This window comes from Pan paniscus, chromosome 4, assembly GCF_029289425.2.
Source record: "Pan paniscus chromosome 4, NHGRI_mPanPan1-v2.0_pri, whole genome shotgun sequence".
NCBI lineage: Eukaryota > Metazoa > Chordata > Mammalia > Primates > Hominidae > Pan > Pan paniscus.
The window spans coordinates 25,013,995-25,024,258 of NC_073253.2; positions in this window are offsets into that span (position 1 = coordinate 25,013,995).

The window sequence follows — 10,264 nt, forward strand, 5'->3', positions numbered from 1 at the left end:
GGAATTTAGCCTGTGGATATACTTGTACACATGCAAAATTGTTTATGTTTAAGACTATTCATTACAGATTTTTTATAGCGAAAATTGGAAACAAATCAAATGTCCCTTGATGGGAGGCTGAATAATTGGAATACTATACAGCTGTTAAAAAGAATGAGCAAGATGTCTATACTGATATGCAAAGAGCTTCAAGCAATATTAGATGAAAATGGCAAAATGCAGAACAGTCTTATAGTAATCTATTTGTGTAAAAAAGGAGGAATAAGAATATATATTTATATTTCATTTTATATACATAAAGAAACTCTTGAAGAACACATAGAGAACTAATAAAAGTGATTACCTGCTTGGGATTGGAGGCAAAGAGGCAACTGGTGGCTGACAGACAGGGGTAGGAAAGACACTTATTTTCTTTTGCTAGAATATTCTACCTATATTTTAAAAAGTGTGTGAGAGAGAATGAGAGAGAGGGAAAGAGAACATGTGTAAGTCGAGTTTAAGTAGACACGTATACTTTTACTCCCTAAGATGACAGTAAAGGGATATTTTTAAAAAGGTACATACCCACAAGGACAAAAAGAATGGAGGAGAAAGAAATAACAAAAATTTTGGAAGCTAGAAGGCAGATGAATGAATAATATTGACTCAGCAAACTTAGAAAGCCAAATTCTTTGTTGCTGACTTGGGAAAAGCTGAGAAACTTTTACACTGCAGAATATCCAGAAGGTTCAGGAATTGGCATTTCCAGGTACCTCTGAAAATGAGATTGAAAATGGGGCTAAAAATAGGAAGACTGGTTGAAAGTTTCCTTAAGAGGCCATTAAATAAATCCCCAATTGTACAGGTGGGCAACTGCCTTTACCCAACTTGATGGGGTTAGTCTCCAAAGCAGATAGAACAAAACCTCTCTGGATTGACATGTATCAAGAAGAGTAGTGGTGGTAGGGTGGGGTATTGCGGAGGTCGGGGGGAGCAATACTTGCTGAAAAAAGGGATTAATTGAACACTTGCATATTGAATATTCAGACTCCTCTCTCTAATCTTTCTTTCTCCACTTAGCTCTCAGAGTGTCCACAATAAGTCTAGGCAAAAGATGCTTCTTTGGGAAATCTGAGCAGTCAAGAGAAAAGACAACTGAAGAACCAATGAAATGACCAGCCAGAACCCCCTATAGTATAGATCACAGTTGACAGGCTCCAGGTTGCACTCAGAGCTTTCAGATAACTTTTTAGTACTGCACAAAAAGTTAAAACTCACCAAGTAAGTGAGGAAAGCTTTATTTTAAATTTTTCTTTTTGAGGTGGAGTCTTGCTTTGCTGCCCAGGCTGGAGTGCAGTGGAGTGATCTTAGCTCACTGCAACCTCCACCTCCTGGGTTCAAGCAATTCTTGTGCCTCAGCCGCCTCAGTAGCTGGGATTACAGGCATGCACCACCATGGCTGGCTAATATTTGTATTTTTAATAGAGACGTGGTTTCACCACGTTGGCCAGGCTGGTCTCAAACTCCTGGCCTGAAATGATCCCCCTGCCTTGGCCTTCCAAAGTACTAGGATTACAGGCATGAACAACTGTGCCCGGCCATGAAGAAAACTTTTAAAATAAAAGTTAAAGACCGTAGTGGAGGGGTCATAGCTGAGTGACTAAAAGGTGCTACCTTGCCTGAGGTTACATCCTTTCCCCAGAAGCAGCCCATATTCAAAGGCTGGTCTGTTAGGATGGGCCTTAATCCAATCTGACTGTTATCCTTGTAAGAAAAGAAGATTAGTCCTGAATTGCAATGAGTACAGAGGGAGGCACCACAGATGCCTGAGCACAAAGAAAAGACCATATGAGGACACAGTGAGGGAACCATCTCCAAGCCAAAGGGAGAGGCTGCAGGAGAAACCAAACCTGCGAACACATTGATCTTGGACTTCCAGCTTCCAGAACTGTGAGAAAATAAACTTCTATTATTTAAGCCACCCAGTCTATGTTATTTTGTTATGGCAGCTCTTGAAATCTAATACATTATTAAATTGTGGAAAGATTTGGAAATAAATACCAAAAGATTAAATTTTAAAAACTGAAACACAGGTTGCTTCTGGGAAACAGAATATAAGGGCAGGGAAAGAGATTGTTGTTGTTGTTGTTTAAATAAAAGTTTATCAAACTTGTTGACTCCTTAAACTATGTTTGTTTGTTTATTTATTTATTTTGAGACAGGGTCTCATTCTGTCACTCAGGCCAAAATGCAGTAGCACAAAGACAGCTCACTGCAGCCTTGACTTCCTGGGCTCAAATGATTCTCCCGCCTCAGCCTCTTGAGTAGCTGGGACCACAGGTGCGTCCCACTGGCTAGTTTTTCGATTATTTGTAGAAACAGGGTCTTACTTTGTTGCCCGGGCTGGTTTTAAACTCTTGGGCTCAAGTGATCTGCATGCATCTGCCTCCCCAAGTGCTGGGATTACAGGCATGAGCCACTGTGCCTGGCCTAAACTACGTATATTTATAATGTTGATAAAAACACAAACAAACCAAAAAGGTAGTGTCTGATAAATGAGAATTATTTCTTGTCTCTTTCATCTGGATAGTGAGGTTTCAGGTGAGACTCTCAAGCGCCGTGGACATTTGGGGGCTCTATAGAGGATGTCATCAATAGGGACTAATGGGACATTAGGCACTTTCTATAAATGCAGGCTACATTTAGTCTAGCTTATTAATATCCTGGTAGCTCCTTGGGACTCCTTGTTCATGGACAGGAACCTGGATTCACCAGTAACTCTTGTAGCCAAGCCACCTCTGAAAAAAACTGTGATGTAATTACACACCTCTCTCACATCATTTGACAAGAAATATTTTACATTTGCTATGGAAGTAGTATTTCTATATTATATTTCAATATATTTTCCTTTATCTGACCTCTGTTTTATCTCCCTGTGGCCCTCTCAACATTTTTACCTCAAGGAAGTTAGTGTGCTTTTGGCTGCAAGCCACAGAAAGCCAACTAGAAACTAGAAGTGTTTACCCAAAAGTAAATATTATCTCACGTGAAAAGAAACCTTGAGGTGAGTGGTTCTAGGTAGGATGTCTAGCTCAGTGACTCAATGACATTATTAAGGACCAGGTGTTTTTCTGAAGTCTCGGCTGTCATCCTTAGGGTGCTGGCTACTCTCCTCATAGCTGCAAGATGACTGCAGCAGTTGCAGGCCGTGGTCCTCATAAATAATATCCAAAGGCCGTGTGGGAGAAGCGGTCATTTGTCTTCATGTCTCTCTTTAAGAAAGTGTCAGATGCATTTGAACCAGAGCAAATCCATCTTCAATAGGGACTGCTGGGCTGCATTCCCAGTAGGTTAGACATTCTAAGTCACAGGAGGAGATAGGAAGTTGGCACAAGATTCAGGTCATAAGGATCTTGCTGATAAAACAGGTTGCAGTAAAGAAGGCAGCCACAACCCACCAAAACCAAGATGGCAATGAAAGTGACCTCTGGTTGTCCTCACTGCTACACTCCCACCAGCCCCTTGAGAGTTTACAAATGCCATGGCCATATCAGGAAGTTACCCTATATGGTCTAAAAAGGGGAGGCATGAATAATCCACGACTTGTTTAGCATATAATCAAGAAATAACCATAAAAATGGGCAATCCTGTAATCACAGAAGTTTGGGAGACCAAGGCGGGAGAATCACCTGAGGTCAGGAGTTCAAGACCAGCCTGGCCAACATGGTGAAACACTGTCTCTACCAAAAACAGAAAAATTAGCTAGGCATGGTGCTGTGTGCCTGTAATCCCAGCTACTCAGGAGGCTGAGGCACAGGGATTGCTTGAACCCGGGAGGTGAGGGTTGCAGCAAGCCAAGATCACTCTACTGCACTCCAGCCTGGGCTATAGAGCGAGACTCTGTCTCAAAAAAAAAAAAAAAAATTGGGGTGACCAGCAGCCCTCGGGACTGCTCTGCCTATGGAGTAGCCATTCTTTTATTCCTTTACTTTCTTAATAAATTTGCTTTAACTTTACTCAATGGACTTGCCTCAAATTTCCTTCTTGCTCGAGATCCAAGAACCCTCTCTTGGTGTCTGAATCAGGACCCCTTCCCAGAACAAAAGGAACACTTTGCCAGAAGCCCCCAGCACGTTTCTCCTCATATCTCAATGGCCATAATTATACCACATGCCATTCCTAAACCAACTAGCCAGAGAAATTAAATTGCCATGCTTGGCTTAATCCAAATTATATTTTTCTCTCTGAAATTGAGGAGGGGCTCAGGCTCCCCTAAACACACCTCTGATCCATACTTGAACAAAGTCAGGATTATGTCAGTAGAGAATGTGGAGGAGAAGGGCAAATGCCATGGAATAGGGAAGAATAAATAGAAGTTTTTAGAGACAGTTCTGGTGAGATAGGGTGGGAAAGTAGAAAATTATTTTACTGGGAGAAGAGAGAGAAGCGGAAGGGTCAGAGATAAGTGTCCTGCCTGGCTCCCTACTTAAGTTTTAAGCCTGGGGAGGAGCATTGTAGGGTGGGATTGAGGGGGATAGAAACATCTGAGTTTCTAGTGATGGGATCCTTAGTCCTAGCTTCTTGAGACATAGCTGGGAAGTTGCAAGTCTTTCAGAGAAGTCCAGAAATTGGAATGAAACCACATCCAATCATGCCACTCTGTAAGGGATAAGATGGCTGAAGGATGGGGATAGGTGAATGGGTCTGGCCTGGGGTTCAGGTTCTATATAATTCAAAGTTTCTGCAGAAGGTGGATTTTATGCCTGGAGGCTGTGCAGAGGCCAGGGGCTCTCTGGGTTACATTCAAACAAATTCACAAAATCTGCTGCGCCACATGGGAGCATCTCTACTGCCACTGCCTGAGGAGTCAAGGCTTACACCCTGCCCCACTCTCTCAGGAATGGGAAAGGGGAAAGGAAAGTGAAAATAGTCCTGGGAGGGACTTTGAACTTTGCACTGACTGAATATTTACAGTTTTAAATGCAAAGAGACTGAATGCATTTAATTGGCAAGTTTCTGTATCTATTGGTAAGGGGCTCCAGAATAAGAGATCAGTTAGAAAGAATATTACCATTTTTTTCACCTCAAAGTATAAAACTTCTGGCCTTGCTATAGTGTACAGATTTCAGTATTATCTACCTTTTTCAACTTTTGGGGAAACATTGTGGGAAGGTGGAAAAGGAAAGAAAGAATGTGAAGGTGGAGGTGCAGGAGGCCCTCTTGAGAAGTGGCTAATGCTAGATTTACATGTGTCCAGGGAACATCAAATATGTAAAAATAATGTAAAATTGTTTAGCTAACCACTTTTTCTCTAAAAATTATTAGTTAATAAAATATTTTTTAGTATAAACAAACCAAATATGACCTCATTCAACTGGGTTTTTAAAAATGCATGCATTAAAATGTTTTTTTTAATTATGTAAAGATAACCATGATTCAGTACAGAAACAAGCTACCAGGTTACTTATATTTATTTTGTTAGCATTATGTTTTCTTTTTACTACATATGTTTAACCAGGTGGAAAACAACAGAAAATTTCCATTTTAAAAAATAAATATAACCTGGTCAGGAATCAAATTTGCATTCTAATTGCATTATAATAAATCAGGAATGTTTATGGCCACATCTAGCACCCAGTTAAAACTCAACACATGTATAACAATAATAACAAAATTTGTCGGTCAAATATTGTAATAGCTACTAAAAATACATGAATAAATTTTAATACCCAGACAGGAAACAACAGACATACAGTGTGTATTTGAGGCACATGTATCATTTGAACAGGTGCCAGAGTTATGTAGCTAAAGATTAAAGTGTGATTTAGAGATATATTCCACTCTGTATGCATGTACATCGCCTTCATTAGCATTAATAGAATTTGCATGCACATAGTTACAGGAGAGAACTGAAATTTGTTGAAAGGCAAAGGAGGAATGATTTTTAACTTTGCTTGTAATTCCAGGAGCGTGGGGCTGTATTATTAAAAGCTCTGTGAAAGGCCTTAATTTAGGAACTGAGATATAGAAGCTCTATATCAAACTATTACATGTATACTTTGTTGTATTATTAGAGAAGAGTGAGCCAGGAAAGCTGAAGGATTTGTCAAAGGTTGTACTGGGATTATGGTCCTGTGTAGAAATGGGTAGCTACATATGCATTTCGGATGTGGATTAATTTGAGGTATATGAGCAGTATTTAATCTGTAACAAAATGTAGATGATCTTATTGTAGCCACTAGCAGGCATGCACACACCCCCATGCATGGGCACACACACAGTTACTTATACTACTTAAAATAAAAGATAATAGATGCTTATAGATGCTTATCTATAAGCATCCATTCCCTACCCAGGCTTTAGGAAACTACAATTATTTCTAGCCTATTCAATGTATTTCTTTTTCTTACTGCAAGATTATCAAATAAATTGTTGAATCTTAAAGTCCCAAGAAAAGCTCTTGGGGAATTGCAGGGAAAAGTAAGTTTGTGTCCTCCCATCAGCTACCTCCCAGCAAATGTTTCCTATTAAATATAGCAATTCCTTTAGTGAGTATTAGGAAGAAATAAATCAGCTAAATAATGAATCAGACCAAGATGGCGAAAAGCAATAGACTTAACTTCCTGTGGGAATGATTGTATTTGAAAGTGCTATTTATTTTGGAAAGCCCTTGGGCGATGTATTAATTCATTAATTTAGTACATTCTCAGTGAGTGTCTATGATATGTTCATCACTTTTCTGGTTCTACTGACCCAGAGGCAAATAAGATAAAGTTCCTAAACTCATGGATTTTGCAAGTGAGCAATATCCATTAAGAACTTTAAAAATGTCCATACTTGGCCAGGCATGGTAGTTTACACCTGTAATTCCAGCACTTTGGGAGGCTGAGGTGGGCTGATCACCTGAGGCCAGGAGTTTGAGACCAGTCTGGCCAACATAGCAAAAGCTCATTGCTACAAAAAAAAAAAAAAAAAAAAAAATTAGTTGAGAGTGGTGGTGTACGCTTGTAATCCCAGCTATTTGGGAGGCTGAGACATGAGAATCACTTGAAACTGGGAGGCAGAGGCTGCAGTGAGCCAACATCATGCCACTGCACTCCAGCCTGGACAACAGAGGAAGACTGTCTCAAAAAAAGAAAAAAATCCATACTTTTTGACTTAGTTTTTTTTTATTAATTTAATCTTAGAAATATATGTAAAGATTGATATACATAAATTCCCGTTGCATCATTATTTTTTTTGCATAATGAAGAAAAACTATAATCTCTCTTTTTTTTTTTTTTGAGATGGAGTTTTGCTCCTGTTGCCCAGGCTGGAGTGCAGTTGTGTGATCTCAGTTCACTGCAACCTCCACCTCCCAGGTTGAAGGGATTCTCCTGCCTCAGGCCTCCTGAGTAGCTGGGATTACAGTTGCCCACCACCACACCCGGCTAATTTTTTGTATTTTTAGTAGAGATGGGATTTTATCATATTGGCCAGGTTGGTCTCGAACTCCAGACCTCTGGTGATCCACTCGCTTTGGCCTCCCAAAGTGCAGGTATTACAGGCGTGAGCCACCATGCTCGGCCAGAAAAACTATAATCTTCAATGCACAATGGAATGGCATCTATCAAATGCCTGGAAATTTTTCCATGCACAGTTTACTTTTGAAAAATGTAGATTTGAACTTTGTAGGTCCACTTATATGAGGAATTTTTAAGTAAATATACTGGAAAATGTTTTGGAGATTTGTGACAGTTTAAAAAAACTCCTAGACCAACCACATGGCCTAGAAATATAAAAAAATTTAAAAAAGTAAGGTATGCCATGAATGCATAAAATACATGTAAACACTAGTCTATTTTATTATTTAAGACCAAAAAATACACACAAATCTATTATAGAAAGTTAAAATGTATCAGAACTTATGCACACAGAGTGTATGTGGTGCCATTCACAGTTGAAAGAAATGTAAACAAACATAAAGATACAGTATTAAATCACAACTGTATACAATGAACTGTAATAATACTGCACTACTATTCATAATATTTTAACCCCCATCCTTTGGTATTGTGGTGAGCTGAAGTGTTGCAAATGTCTGCTTAAAATGCTATGTGACTACCAATCATCTCCACGTGAGCAGTACCTCTCTCCAGTAAGTTGCTTATTGAAGTAAAAAGTGATCTCTTGTGATCCTTGTGTATTTTTCATCATGTTTTCTGCAATACTGTAAACCTTGGCTAACATCACAGGACCCATAAGAAGTACCACTAGTGATGCTGCAAGTGCTCCCAAGAAGCCAAGAAAAGTCATGATATTACAAGAGAAAGTTGAATTGCTTAAAATGTGCCATAGAGGTCTGCAGATGCAGTTGTATACCATTTCAAGATAAATGAGTCCAGCATAAGCACCACTATAATAAAAGAAAAGGAAATTCATGAAGCTGTTATTACAGCTAGGCAAGCAAGTTCGAAAACCTTTCACTTATTGTGAAATACCTTTTTATATAGTATTGAAAATGCAACTTTTATGTGGTTACAGGATTGCTATAAGAAAGGCACATCTATAGACTCTAATATGATTTGAGAGAAAGCAAGGTCATTATATGACAACAGAAAGCAAAAGGCAAGTGAAGAATCTATAACTGCAGAATTTAAAGCCAGCAAAGGATGGTTTGATAATTTAGAAAGAGGTTTGGCTTAAAAAATGTCAAGATGAGAGGAGAAGTAGCTTCTGCTGACCAAGAGGCAGCATACAAATTCTCAGGTGCGTGAAGACAATCATTGAGGAGAAAGTTTATCTGCCTGAATAAGTTTTTAATACAGATAAAAGTGCCTTATTTTAGGGGAAAAATGACATAAAGGACATCTATTAGTAAGGAAGAGAAACAAGTACCGAAACGTAAGGCAGGAAGAGATAGACTAACTCTACCCTTGTGTAAATGTAGTTGGGTTTAAGATGAGGACTGCCCTTAGTTATAAAACTGCTAACTTCCAAGCCTTGAAGAGAAGGTTAAGAAACAGCTGCAAATCTTTTGGTTGTAGAACAAGAAGCCCTGAACAAGAACTCCATTTTTAGGACTGATTCTATCAATGCTTTGCTCCTAAAGTCAGGAAGTACCTTGACAGTAAGGGGCTGCCTTTTAAAGTTCTTTTGATATTGGACAATGCCCCTGGCCACCCAGAACCCCATGAGTTCAACATCAACTGTGCTAAAGTGGTCTACTTTCCTCCAAACACAATGTCTCTAATTCAGGCTCTAAATCGGGGGCGATAAGGACCTGTAAGATTCATTATATGCAATATTCTGTGGAAACCATTTTCAAGGCTTTGAGAAAGAACACTGATAAAGAGGACATTATGAAAGTCTGGAAGGATTGCACCACTGAAGATGCCATTGTTGCTATAGAAAAAGCTATGAAAACCATCAAGCCTGAAACAATAAGTTCCTGCTGGAGAAAACTGTGTCCAGATGTTGTGCATGACTTCACAAGATTTATGACAGAGTCCATCAAGGAAATCATGAAAGAGATCGTGGATATGGCAAAATAGGTGAAGAATGAAGGGTTTTAAGATAGGGATCTTGGAGAAATTCAAGAGCTAATAGACACCACATCAGAGGAATTAACAGGAGATGATTTGATGAAGATAAGTGCTTCCAAACCAGTGCCAGATGATGAGCCAGAAGACGTGGAAGAAGCAGTGCCAGAAAACAAATTGATATTTGTTTTGGCAGAAGGGCACTAATGATTCAAGACTGTTTTTAACTTCTTTAGTGACATGAATTCTTCAATGATATAGACATTGAAACTAAAGCAAATGGTGGAAGAAGGATTGGTACTATATAAAAACATTTTTAGAGAAATGAAAAAGCAAAAACATCAGACAGAAATTATGATGTGTTTCTATACATTTACACAAAATGTGCCTGCCTCTCCTGCTTCTTCTTCCACCTTCTCCACTTCTTCTGTCTCTACCACCCCGAGACTGTAAGACCAACCTTTCTCTTACTCCTCCTCCTCAGTGAACTCTATGTGAAGATGACAATCCACTTCCATTTAATGAATAGTAAATATTTTTCTCTTCCTTATGATTTCCTATAACATTTTCTTTTATCTAGCTTACTTTATCATAAGAATACAGTATATGATACATACAACGTATAAAACATGTGTCAACTGAGTGTAAGTTATTGGGAAGGCTTCCAGTCAACATTAGGCTATCAGTAGTTAAGATTTTGGGGAGTGATAAAGTTTGGATATTTTTCCCTGCAAAAATCTCATGTTGAATTTTAATTCCCCACT